Source organism: Benincasa hispida, chromosome 11, assembly GCF_027475165.1.
Source record: "Benincasa hispida cultivar pf3 chromosome 11, pf3_genome.v1.1, whole genome shotgun sequence".
In the NCBI taxonomy this organism is placed as follows: Eukaryota; Viridiplantae; Streptophyta; class Magnoliopsida; order Cucurbitales; family Cucurbitaceae; genus Benincasa; species Benincasa hispida.
Genome location: NC_143488.1, coordinates 70,116,423 through 70,131,506, shown reverse-complemented (window position 1 = coordinate 70,131,506; position 15,084 = coordinate 70,116,423).

Below are 15,084 nucleotides of genomic sequence, written 5' to 3'. Positions count from 1 at the left end.
TCCTGTTTATTCTGGATTGCCCCTAGATTTGCATAGTTGAGGGTGGCTCAACAACGCTGGCTCAATAAGACTCCCATTTCAATGGTAAAATTGGATAGATAGCTGGGGACATAGGGTGCAAGATGGAGTTCACGCCTACCTGATTTAGGGATAAGAGAAAGATTGTTCTCTCAAGTACTGAATCTAGGTCTTGAACAAGAGGCCCCACCCTCTCACTGGGCTGAGAGAGTTTGGTTTAGTGATTGGATCACAAACCAGTTGTTCATTAGAGGATCAGTAAAGACTTGAGGAATAAGACGTAATCTCAGGGGTAAAACAGATATTTGACCCAGCCGTTATTATGAACAACCTATGAAGGGTCGACTTGTTGATTATGGTTAAACCATGTGGACATAATATATCTACAGTGAGGGGAGTGCAAATATGGGCTTTAGTGGAGTGGCCCATTAGTTAACGAATGGGGATTAATTTGGTCTAATGAGTTTAGCCAATTAATCTCGAATCGTTGGAGCCAATGATCTGCAGGTCCGCGAGGTCCCCCTACTAACTCGTAATGGACTAGCTCTAGAATAGTGTGATAAGTAATTTGAAACATTCAAATTAGAATTAAGGGAATTAGTAATTATATGAGATATAATTATATGGAATAGGAGAATTTATATATTTAAATCAGATATGTTTAAAATTAATTTAATATTTGATATTAAATTAATTAAGTTTTATTTAATAATTAATTTATGAAATTAATTAAAATTTTCATTTTTTTTAAAAAAATCAAAATTTGATTTTTTGAGATAAAATTAAAAAAGGAAAGTAAAAACAAATACTTAAATGGAAAATGAACATTTTCCATTATCCATCTTTTGAAGTAGCTCACACAAGAAGCAATATCTTTGCCTTGTCTTCTCCAAGCATGAGCTGCAACTCATGCAACTCTTTTCTTTGCATGTTGATCTGCAATATAATGAAGAGATTGGAGTGAAAATTAGGGATGCAATCTATAGAGATTTAAGAGAAATTTTGGTTTGGAAAAAGAGTTCTTCAACTGATTTTCTGCAGTAAGCATTTCTCCTTCTACCTTTGATTCAAGCTTGTTTTGAGTCCCACAACTCAATCTAAGGCACCAAGAGAATAGTGGGGAAGACCTTATGGTGGTCTACAACAAGATTTGAAGAAGATAGTAATTGGTGAAGGAGCTTTGAAGAACTTCTACAAGAGGTATGTCTTGAAACTCAATGGTTTCTGCAAAAGCATGCTTTATATTTTGCAAAAATTAGTGAATTTGAGTGTTGAGATAATCCTCATGCTTATGCTGCTATTGATACAATCCTATACTGTGTCCATCAGATATAACCAATCATTAGTACAATAAGCCTTCACAAATGCTTGTAAGTACAGTTGGGCCAATTTACTATTTTACCCCTGTAGTTACATCTCACTTCTTAAGTACCACTGATCCCTCTAATGAACAATACAACATAGTCCTACTATGTGTGGACACCTCTCAAGCCATGAGAAGGTGTGTGACACCACATCGTTCAAGCCCCAGGATCAACCCTTAAGAGAGTTATTTATCTACTTACCCTTACTTCAGAGAAGGAGTGAATTTCATCTTGTGTAGCTGAGTTCTCAGCTTTCAAAATCAAACAAATCCCCAAAGTGGTAGGTTTGATTCGGCGACCTGGCCACTCGTACCCATGCAAATCAAAGGACCACCCTCAATGGCAGAAGTTCCCAACTCACTCAGGATTGAGGTCAGTTAGCTGTGGTCATCCTCATGAAGTGAAGTCTCTGTCATGAATGGTGTTATATAACGAGACATTAACACTTTGTGGGCAGGTCTTATACAAACTCTTTGTATAAGATGCCCCCGCTCACATGTCCCCTGTACGAATGATCAGGATCAGACCATCTGTGATAAGTCACAACACTTATAACTATTCCACAAAGCAGGCCGCATCTGTAGCGTTACCAGTATAAGGTTTTCCTCCTATATCCATATACTACAGACCATTTTGGTTATCACTTAAGACATGATCCACTTGTATATCACCACATACACGCTTAAGTTACATAAAGACAACTAGGGATTCTAGTTTATTGGTTTATGGTAAAGCAAATAAAACATCCAAATGTGCAAACTCAAGAAGTGAAGTAAATATCATACATTATACATCACAAGCATTCATACAAACTGTTTACAAATTACAGAACACGAGACTTTAGGCCATCATCCTCAACAATCTCCCAGTTATCCTAAAGCGAGTGGGGTATACAAAAACTAGTATAAAACAATAAACTAGGGCACTAAGGCCTAGTACAATAAAATCTCCCACTTGCCCTAGTCCAGCTGTGGGCAGTCCTGTAGACCTATGCTTTGAAGGTGACCCTCAATCACTGTAGCCATGAGAGCCTTCGTAAACGGGTCAGCAATATTGTGCTCCAAAGCGTCACGTCCCCTTAATGCACTACCTCGCAGATCAGTTGATACTTCCGCTCTATGTGTTTGTCGCGCCTATGACTCCTAGGCTCCTTGGAGTTCACCACAGCACCACTATTGTTACAATAGAGGGTGATGGGCCTAGACACATGTGGAACAACTTCCAATCCTATCAAGAACATCCTGAGGCAGACGACCTTCTTACCAGTTTTACAAGCCGTTACGTACTCCGCCTCCATAGTGGAGTCGGCGATACACCCCTACTTATTGCTTTGCCATACTACAGCTTCTTCGTTAAGAGTAAAAACTGACTCTGAAGTGGACATGCGAGAGTCTCTATCAGTCTGAAAGTCAGAATTCGTGTATCCAGTAAGGATCAAATCCCTAGATCCATACACAAGCATGTAGTCCCTCGTTCTGCGAAGATACCTGAGGATGTTTCAATTTCTATTTTGCAGGAAATCAGTCACCGCATACGTTAATGGCTCAAAGATAAAATAAACAATACATCTACGTCGCATTGCGTCCATCATTTAGAAATGAAGAGATGATCAATGCAATGGCGACGCATGCAACAATCGATCAAGAGCTTAGCGATCAACGCAATTTCAACCGCAGCGGTAATAAAAAACAACACCGCATGCGGCAATCGATCGAAGATGTAAAGAGCAACACATTTATTGAGAATTTTGACAAATGTACAACTTTCAATTGTGCATTTATGACAGGTTGATTGCATAACAGAAGGAATATTCACTCCGTCATTTCAAGAACTACCATAACCATAAAGTGGGGACCACGAAGTCAAAAAACCAAGCTTCACCTATAAATAGCTTATGCAAATTCACTGAAAAATATACTTGAATACATAGAGACGTGTATATACTGATCTGAGAGAGAGACTGGTCTGAAGCGATTTCCAGAGTAGATCCGGGATAATCACGAGACAAGGCCGAGAAGTGAGTCTCCGGTCAAAGAATCCTTCCAATCCCCACCATTGAAGCTCTGTACGAAGGTCACTTCTACCAGAAGAGCAAGCCTGAGAGGGAAGCTTTTCTCTCCATTACTTCCACACGCCGGCAAGCATAACCTCCGTTCAGATCTATGTCAAGATGTTGACACTCCTTTTGTATTTGTTTCTAAATCTTTGTTTCATCACTTGTATTCATCTTCTTTACTCTATCATTCACACCATGTATCAGACGCTTAATCTTAGTATTAATTGTTATGATCATTACCATTATCATCTCTCTGTCTATTTCCGTTCAACCATAATCCATTTTCTCCATGATGTTTTCCTAATTCCCTGGGTAAATAGAAAGAATTAAGCGCGTGAGTTAATTGTGTTAAATAAATAATTAAGGTTAGCTAGAGCATGCTCGACGACATCTTCACCTGTGAGAGCAGAAGTGAAGATGTTATTTCGCCTATCGAGAGAGGATTGGAATAATGCGTTAACTAAAGCGAGAAGTACTTCTAGAGATGGAAGTAACCTTACGTTCATCACGTTCATCCCTGTTTCACCATAGAGATATGGGAATGCGGCTGATCACCGAGAGGTATACGCCAAGGGAAAGCGAAACCTTAGTTGCATTTTTAACGCAATTGACAAACTTGCGTTGTTTTTACTATTTACTCTCTCTTTCTGATTCATCCATAAAAACTTGTCATCGCATACCACGATCCTTTGTATAACTTTACAGTCAGTCTTGACCTCAGTATCATGTATCATGTATCTTGTATCTTGTATAATCTTAGTTTAGGATTTTACTTTTTAATGCAATTTTATTTTATCAACGCAACTTTATTTTCATCGCACTTTAGATCCCTGTATAGACCCAATTCTTTATTAATTGTAAAAACTGGTCGCATATACCACATCAATAACACATTAATGAAAACAATCCCTGTGTTTGATCTCGGATTATTCTGAGAAACTTGCATTGGAATTATACTTGGTTTCAGTGCAAGGAAACTTGTGACACGCATTACTCTATCGCATACTACAAGCATATCATTAACAATGCATATTTAGAAGTAGTGTGCATAAGCGATAACATAGCATTACATTCCATTTCATTCATATTCATATTTGTTCACATGTTGTAAGATAAAATGTATAAAAACACCGTGTCGAGTTTATGGCACAGTGCACGCATAAAAAAGGAAATCATTCTTTAGCGTAACAGGTTGTACCATGTAAATGGTCTCCTCAAGATTGCCATTTAGAAAGACCGTCTTGACGTCCATTTGCTAGATCTCATAATTATAATAAGCTGCAATGGACAGGAGGATGCAGATCGACTTTAACATGGAAACAGACAAGAAAGTCTCCTCATAGTCAACTCCCTCTACCTGAGTATAACCCTTTGCCACAAGTCGAGCCTTGAAAGTTTGCACCTTCCCATCAGCACCCCGTTTGTGCTTGTAGATCCATTTACAACCTATAGGTCTTACCCCATCAGGTTGATCTATAAGGTCCCATACTGAGTTGAAGTACATCGACTCCATCTCAAGATCCATGGCTTTGACCCATTCATCTCGGTCTATATCCTTTATTTCCTTCTGATAAGACAACAGATCCTCAACATTGCCATCTGCTACCATAGCAAGGATTTCTATGAAACCCAGATAGTGAACGGGCAAGTTCGCAACCCTCCCACTGCGTCGAGGTTCCCTTAACTCCTGAGGTGGAACTGACCTACTAGATGAACTATCATCAACAACTCTTGCTGATGAAGCAGGCTCTTCAACAACTCTGGTTGAAGTTTCAGTAGTTTCATTGGAAAACTCATGTAACACAACTTTACAACGTGGACTGTGCTCCCCAATATGATCTTCTTCTAGGAAAGTAGTGTTCGTGGAAACAAATACCCTATTTTCCGACGAATCATAAAAATAACCCTCTCGTGTACCTTTGTGGTAGCCTAACCTCGACCGTGGTTCCAATTTCTTGGCATTTACCTCAAGCATATGTGTCGAAAAACCCCAAATGCGGAAGTGACGTAAACTAGCTTTACGCCTATTCCACAACTCCAGAGGTGTTCATGCAACAGTCTTGGAAGGAACACAATTGAGTATATATATCGCAGTCTCCACTGCAAAACCCCAAAACGAGTCTGGTAAGGAAGCGTAACTCATCATTAAACGAACCATGTCCAACAAGGTTCTATTTCTCCTGTCCGCTACACCATTCCGCTGATGTGTACCCGACGCTGAGAGTTGGGAAACGATTCCATGTTCTATCAAATAGTCCTAGAACCCAAAATCCAAAAACTCTCCACCTTGATCTGATCGAAGTATTTTAATTCGTCTATCCAATGCGTTTTCAACTTCAGCCTTGAACTTTTTGAACTTTTCAAAGGATTCAAACTTCCATTGTATCAGATAAACATACTCATACCTAGAGTAATCATCAGTGAAACTGATAAAATACTCATAGCCACCTCGAGCTCGCACATTCATAGGACCACAGAGTTCAGAATGTACTAACTGAAGAGGCTCTTTGGCTCAATAATCTTTTCTAGTAAAAGGTCTTTTAGTCACCTTACCCTCAAGGCAAGATTCGCACACCAGTAAAGAATTTTCTTCTAACTCACTTAGAAGGCCATTCTTCACCAATCTCTCAATCCTATTGAGATTGATGTACCCTAATCGAAGGTGCCAAAGTTGGCCATTTTCTTTTGGAGAAATTCGTTGACGTTTAGATTGAGTTCCGACAAATTTAAGCAACTCTATGTTATGGAGGGAACTTAAGGCTAATGGTCTTAGCACATACAAGTTATTTTCCAGTTTAGCGGTACAAATTTCAACACCATCTTTATGAATAAACACTTTATCTACATTAGAAGAAAGCGTATATTTACATTATAACAAACACTTTATAGAAATAAGGTTCCTTTTCAATTCAGGAACTATATAAACATCTTTTAAAACTAGAAACCTATTATGTAAAGTTAACTGGATGCCTCCCACTGCCACAACTGAGACGACCTGCCCAGTGCCTACTTGCATCATCATTTCACCAGCCTCTAGCTGTCGCCAGGATCTAATCCCCTGAAAACAAGAATAAAAGTGATTAGTGGCGCCCGGATCAATTATCCAAGTCAAATCATCATTCTCCACTAAACATGTTTCTAGCACAAGTAAATCATATTTACCTTTGTCTGCCTTGGCAGCCTTCCTTTCCTTCAGCCAGCGAGGACAATTCCTCTTCCAGTGTCTGTTCTGGTTACAGTGGAAACATTTTTCTTTTTCAATCGACAGCGGACGCCTCATTGGGGCGATAGGTGGCGGGTTAGCAGGCGCTTTCTCTTTCCCCTTACCACCCTTCTTCTTCTTCCCCTTTGCAGAGTTAGAAGTAGAAGGTGCAGACTTCATTCCTGAGATCAAACCTCGATGGAACGTCCTAGAAGATGAAGCAACATTTGCCTCACCCCTTTTCCTCTCCTTACTTTTCAGTAAAGATTGGTATGTCTGCAACTCTTTGAGGAGAGTTGTAAGCATATATTCCACTTTGTTAAGAATCACATTACTAACAAAGTGAAGAAAGCTCTCCGACAAAGAATGCAGGATGATGCTAACTCGATTGCCCTCATCGATTCTAGACCAATTCATCTCCGCCACATCGAAGTGGACCATCATGTTAAGCACATGTTCACGAACAGAGGTGTCTTCCTCCATTTTGGAGTTGAAGATGTATTTTAGAGCCTCGTGCTTGAGCTGTCCAGACGGCTGTTCGAACATCCCCCGCAGGGACTCCATGATCTCACGCGTTGAGATCATGGGCTCATGTTTCTTTGCCAGCACGTCACTAAAAATGGCCAAGATATAGGCTCAGACCTTATCGTTTGCCCGTGTCCATCGCTCGTATGCCTTCCAAAAATTTTGAACCGTGTTTGGAGTTGGAATAAGACAAACCTCCGTAAGGGAAAACATTAGATCCTCGATGATGAGTATCGTTGTGATCATATGTTTTCAACTCGAATAGTTTTCGCTGATAAGTTTGTCGGTGCTAAGCAAAGCGATTGTGGCTGTAGCCATTTAAAAACTGTTGCTAAAAATTGAACAAACTTTTATAAGACTTTGTTAAACCACATTTTTAACCAATTAGTTTTAGCAAAACAGTTTCCAAGTATTCTAAGTGATAAGACTTCTATTTTGCAATGATGCCCCAGCAAGGCAGGACAAACGTCACCGGTGGGGTGATCAGATGCCCCTTCATTGGGATGAGACATTCTCAACCATCAAACAAAACCAACTCTTGAAATTGAACCTAACAACCACCATTTATTTGGTCCAGAACTGTTAACCCTTAACAATTCCGCGTAAGTGTGATCCCTCATTTTCGGCGCCAAAGTCCCGCCCTAATGAGCCCACCATAGGGAAGAAGTAGATTAGGACAAGAGACTAAGTAACCTTATCCTTTTATAGAAGATCAAATAAAGAAACGCGCAAAATTGTCATCTTATAGGCGGACACCCACAGGGTGCCTTGAGGCGATGTGCAGAAACTTTATTCAATTCAACGAAGGAGACCGTGGGATATGTTGTCGCATTTCCTGCTCCCATTTACTATGAATATTCTCCCCATCCACCTTGATATTGACCTACCCAAACACCATTCTTTAGAGGGACACTCTCAGGGTGCCACGAGGCCGAGGGTAGATCTCGCGGTGTAGATAATAAGGGAGAAATGTGAAAAGTTTAAATGAAGCATCATATACCCCAAATACCTTCTACTGAATGTTCTACCTAGGGGTTCATTAACCTAGAAAATCCGGCTACTGATTTTAGTCTAAGTCATTTATTAAGTATGCTAGAAAAAAACTTGTCTTTGAAATAAAACAAGTTCAAGTAGTCACATTTAAACACTTTAATGGATTGTTCTTAACTTGCATGCATGCATCAAATATATCTAATTCACCTTTCAAGGTAGGTTCCCATGTAGGGGTATTACGTTTTTGTCACCTTAAATACCCCAGCCTAGACAGAACCCGCCTTAGACAAAAGGCCATTATAGATAGATTTCCTACATTTTAACCTTTTATTAGTCAATTTATCCTATTAAACTAATTAAAAGATTAAAGCCTAAGGTTTTTAATCATATTAGAACCGTGATCTTAGGTCTATGTCATCCAAGTTTTAAACATTTTAAAACCATGAATTAAACCTAAGTGAGCATGCATGTCTTTCTTATTACTTTTAGGTCTAATTTCTCTTTAACCTTTAAAAAGAAACAACTAAAACACATTGCCACACAACAAGGTATTTCTAACGCTTATAAAATAACCTATGTGTCATGCTTCATGCAATGTCCGATCATTACTATACAAAACTTTTATATAAAAGTAGCAAACAAGCACACATGCTTTCCATACACCCTTATACTATAACAATTATAATATAAAGATGATGCATGTCAATGCCTTTATGCATGCATAAATATAACTCGTATATTATATGATGCATGAGCATGCTCTTACGTAATTTAAATCATGCTTCTCTAAATCATAACATTTATAATAAAGAGATGATGCATGACCAATGCATAACCTAGGTGGGATTTTTCTATATATGCATACCATATGACATATAAAAGGAACATACATCTCATGTAAGAAAAAAAAAATAGATTAATGGACCGGGATGAATCAACTCAAAATCGGAATGAAAAATTATATCTATTACATTTTTCCACCGAGCAAACCAACCGAGTCTTGAACTGCCGAGCGAAGCTCCCATCATGTAGAAACGCCTCCAGATAAACGATCGTGCAGTGCACACTAGACGATAGTGTGAAAGCTAAACGATCGCTTAGACGACAATGAGGCTGTAAAGCCGAATCGTCTAGACGATCGCTTAACACGCGATAGATAAACGATTTACCATGCAATGTACTCTGCAATCGTAGAGTCAGTAACTAAGCGATGAGGTTTGCTGAGCTATACGATCGTCTAGTGTGCGCACATTAAACAACACCTGCATATCAGATACTCAGCGATCGTCTACCCCATCGTCTACATGACCCAACCAATGCTTGATCGTCTTCTTCCTCGAAGAGCAACAACCCTTGCTACGAAGCTTCTTCACGAACAACTCAAAACTCAAACTAAGTTTGAAATTACAGACTCGATAGCAATTAATAATGACCAAAAACGCAGGGGCCTGTACAATTAACTGGAAATGTAAAAGAATTTAACAAACCGAGGTTTCATCCCAGAAAACTCCATTAATCAACACATCCACAAACGAATTAACACTTAAAACGAGAGTATACATGCTTCACCTATCGAGAATGTAAATGCAATTATTTGCATAAATGAATTTGGAATATCAGAAACCTGGCTCTGATACCAATTGAAGGAACTCTTATACAAGAGTACCTCTAAGCAGAAGTGGATCTTTCCAATTCATTGTGACAGAATTTCCACATATACATTCACACATACAGATATGCATTAACAACATTAAATTACTGGCATGCTTAAAGGATAAATAAACAAGAGACCGAGAAAACATACCAATTGAATACTTTCTTCACTTGTAATCTCGCTCTCTCCACGAACGAACTCCTTGCACTCTCACTAGAACAACAGGCAATGGGGAGGACACCACCACTCGGAGCCTTCGGTATTCTCGGAGTGAGAATCAAAAGTATGGGCTTTGTTTGGATTTGGTACAGGTGAGGAGGAAAGGCTATCGTGTACAAAGATCAAGCAAGTGGGAGAAAGGACAGACTATTATATAGTCGGGGTGCTTGATTGTTTAGGCGAGGTACACAATCGTGTAGGAAACACTAAGCGATTGTCTATATGATCGTTTAGTAAGGCTTGGGCGCTAAGCGTTCGTTTAGGTAAAGGGAAAGAGATTGTTTAGATAAGTGCGAGCGCAGGTGTGTGGTCGTTTAGCAAATGTGAGCTTATCGTATATGCTCTCAATCACTAAGCGATAGAATGTGAATCACACCGTAAGAAATTATGCGTGTATCTTGCAAAATGAAAATCATTTTCATTTTATTCTTCAGTTACGAAAACCAAATTGAACTTCCCACGAACGCATGATTTCGGAGAAAATGTCGGGCAATTATCTCATAACTGTCCAATTAATAAAATAATAAATATAATCATATTATATTCATAACCTATAGTTTGATATCATATATCAACAATAGTGTTTTCTCTTATACTTGATATAAACCATATTATATCCAATTTCCTCCATATTAATGTATCTCATACATTTAGTCAATCATATCATATATAATTAACTAGTTCAATTATATCATATATAATCGAACTCCCTCTTGTCAATTTGAATATTTCAAACTCACCCAAAAACTAATTCTCAACTTGTATCTACACTACCAAGGGGACCTTATGAACCTATGGCTCGAAGCTCCAATAGTACGTGAATAATTGACTGAACTCTTTAGCCACGAGATCCACTATCCGTTAACTGCCAAGTATTCCACTAAAGACCGACAACTGAACTCTTCTTACCACAGATATATTTTTGTGCCCATCGGATATAACCAATCATGAGTACGATAACTCTTCTCAGATGCTCGTAAATACAGCTAGGCCAATTTACTGTTTTTCCCCTATAGTTACATCTCACTCCTTAAGTACCACTGATCTCTCTAATGAACACTATAACATAGTCCTACTATGTGTGGACACCTTTCAGGCCATGAGAAGGTGTGTGGCGCCACATCGTTCAAGCCCCGGGATCAACCCTTAAGGGAGCTATCTATCTACTTACCTCTGCTTTCGGGGAATGAGTGAAATCCATATTGTGTAGCTGAGTTCCCAACTTCAAAATCAGACCAATCCCCAAAGTGGTAGGTTTGAGTCGGCGACTTGGCCACTCGCACCCATGCAAATCAAAGGACCGCCCTCAATGGCAGGAGTTCCCAACTCACTTAGGATTGAGGTCATGTTACCTATGGTCATCCTAGAAAAGTGACCTATGGTCATCCTAGAAAAGTGAAGTTTCTGTCATGAACGGTGTTATATAACAAGACGTTAACACTTCGTGGTCACGTCTTATACAAACTCTTTATGTAGGACACCCCCGCTTGTATGTCCCCTACACAAATGATCAGGATCAGACCATCTGTGACAAGTCACAACATTTGTAACTATTCCACAAAACGGGCCGCATCCGTATCGTTACCAGGATAAGGTTTCCCTCCTATATCCATATACTACAGGCCATTTTGGTTAGCACTTAAGACATGATCTACTTGCATGTCACCATATGCACACTTAAGTTACATAAAGACAACCAGAGATTTTAGTTTATTGGTTTGTGATAAAGCAAATAAAAAATCCAAATGTGTAAAGTCAAGAAGTGAAGTAAATATCATATATTATACATCACAAGCGTCATACAAACTGTTTATAAACTACAGGACACGAGACTTTAGGGCATCATCCCCAACATTCACATCCCTTCTCGGATTAAAAGGGTAATCTGAGGAAGATGTGACTTAAGTAGCATCATGCTCAATGCACGGTTTATTTTCATTGAAAAATATAACATTTATATTTGTCATCTGTGAAAAGTGAACATACATATTCATCATTTCACCATACATTATAACATTTATAACTTTGTACGATGCATGAACATGCTTATTTAATCGTACATCACAATAATGTAACACTTATATTATGATGCATTGGCATACCAATAAAATTGTGCATCCATAAAATTTAACATTTATATTTAATCATGATACATGAAAATGTTTATCCTACGGTGGGATTTTAAATCTATATGACATATATTATGTAATATAAATTCATGTATTAATTTAAACATACATCCAATGCATAATAAATTAAAATGAATAGCAAAAATTGGACTAAATTTTGACACCCTAAAAAATTAATTAAACTAATATAAATAATTTATATTAATTCAATTAATAAAAATAAAAAAAACTACATAATACAAAAAAAAAAAAAAAAAAAAGCTGCTATAAACACTAGAGAGGAGACTTGAACCCACGACCGTTGGACTCCTCACGCGCGCCTATGAAGTTCGAAGCATTGCAATGCTAGGGGGTACCATTGCAACACTACGTATGTTGTTTGTCTCACTTGGCCCTCCAGCGTCACAATGCTTTGATAGCAGCGTTGCGACGCTACAGTCTAAAAGTTCCCTTTTGCTTCATTTTGCTCCAAACTTTGACCGAAAACCTCCATTTTTCACCGGTCTCTTCACTAACTCTTGCTCCTCGATCGATGCAGACTTACAAACTAAATAGAAAAACATAAATGCCCAAAAACTTACATTTTAATAGAATTTAAACGTAAAGCTAAGTGCCAAAAAATGTAAACAACCAATATTGCAAGCCTCATATTCAGAATGCAGATTATAACCCACATTTCTACACTGATTTTTTTCCAAAATGTGAAAAACAAAATGCAAAAAATTGGCTCTGATGCCAACTGTAGAGATTGAATCTTGAGCAGAAGCATGAGAACATCTTGCATTCAGTTTTTCCATTTGGAAGAAACAAAAAGACAACATACTAAAATAGAGGATAAGAAGATAACCAACATACTTAACATGCAATAAATAGGAGAAACAAAGGGATGAACGATTCTTACCTTCATAGACTCCCAAACTTCTCAAAATTCCTCTTCTTCTACACACGAACATCTTCTCAACGATCACCAATACTACCACAAGAATAACCTTGTTATTCTCTAGGATTTAAAGAGTTAGATGAGTGGTCTTCAACCCTTGGAAGAGGAAGAGGTAGAGAGAGTGTAGAGAGAGTGTAGAGAGGAATTCTTTTTGGAGGCTAGGGTATGATTTTCACAAAATCAATTCTTGCCCTAAATGTGCTAATAAGATGAATTTATATGAAGAAGGGTTTACCCCTTCTCTAAATATTTCCCTTTTTACCCTTGATGTCAATTAATTAAATAACCCCTTATTTAATTAATTAGCACATTAATTAAATAATCCCGTATTAAATCTAATTTAATATATAGTTAATTGATTTAAATATATATATATATGTCATATGTTTATACTCTTCCACCTCTTTATCATTTCTTAATCAATTAATTAATCAATTAAGTAACTATATTAAATCATATTTAATAGAGTTAGTTAACATATAAATATCACATATTTATATGTATACATTTCTTTAGGACTATCCAATTCATATAAATCTAATCTTTGAATCTCATTAAAAAATGTCTCTCTTACATAATTTGAATTATAGATCACATCTATAATTAATTATATATTAATCACATCAATATACAATTTTCTCAATTAATTTGAACAATTCAAATCATTCCTCATTAATATCCTTTAGTGAGCTAACAAGGGGTCCTGGTGGACCTACAGATCTGAAGCTCCAACGATATAAGATTAATTGACTAAACTCATTAACGAAATTAATCAATATTCGTTAATTGTGGGTACACTCCAATAAAGACTCACAGCTGCACTCTTCTTAGTGCAAATACATTTCTATGTCCACAGATATAGACTGATAACAGCAAGTTAGTCCATCATGAGTGTTTGTAACACCAACTGGGTTAAATTACTATTTTACCCTTGGGTTACCTTTGTATTCTTAAGTATTGCTGCTCCTCTGATGAATAACCTATTTATGGTTCTACCATTAAACAAAAAACCCTCTCAGGCCAGTGAGAGGGCAGGGCCCTTTGTTCAAGTCCCAGAGACACCACTTAAGAAACACTCATCTACTTACCCTAAAGTTGGGAAGGAGTGAACTCCATCTTGTGTTATTATGTTCCCAGCTCCCCACTTGGTCTTGTCCCCAAAGTGGTAGGTTTATTGAGTCGGCAAACTAGTCATTCTCACCATACAAATCAAAGGACAATCCCTCGTGAACACGAGTTCATAATAACACTCAAGATTTAGACTAGGTTGTCTAGGTCATCCTATTGAAATAGAAACCTAGCTAGTCAATAGTTTACATATAGTGGTCACTATTTCGCGGTCTAGTCTTATGCAAACTCATTGCATAAGATACCTCCACTCGTCTGTCACCTACTTGAACACTTTAGATCATTTCCTTTGTATCAAATAAAAAGTGGGTCATATCCATAGTGTCACCGAGATAAGGTACCCAACCTTATCCCTATACTATAGACCCTTTAAGTTGTATCTTGAACATTGATCCCTGTAGGTCTCCACATATTGTTCAAGATTCATAAGACAAAATTGGATGTTATTTTATTGGATTTATGGTTATGAAGACAAAATAGAATACAACACAATCAATAACATTTATTGAAATAACATCGAGAACTCTCTATCGATGATGGTTAATAAATTACATTTACTTTCTACGAGTTTTAGGGCATAAAATCCAACACCGTCTCCAAAGGAATTTCATTGAGCATCCTCTTCACTAAATCAGCTCGAGTGATTTGGCTAGATCTTCAAAATCATTTTCATAAATGAAAAGGATCACACATCTTTCATCTGAAATGTGGTTTGTCCAATTTAAAACAAGAACAAGATTGAGTGACCATGTATTTCACCAAGATGAAGAGTCTCTAGGATGAATATATGTCATATAGGCCTGGTTGTACCTGAGGAAAATGTAGTTGTAGTGGTGTAAAGTCCATTGAAAAATTG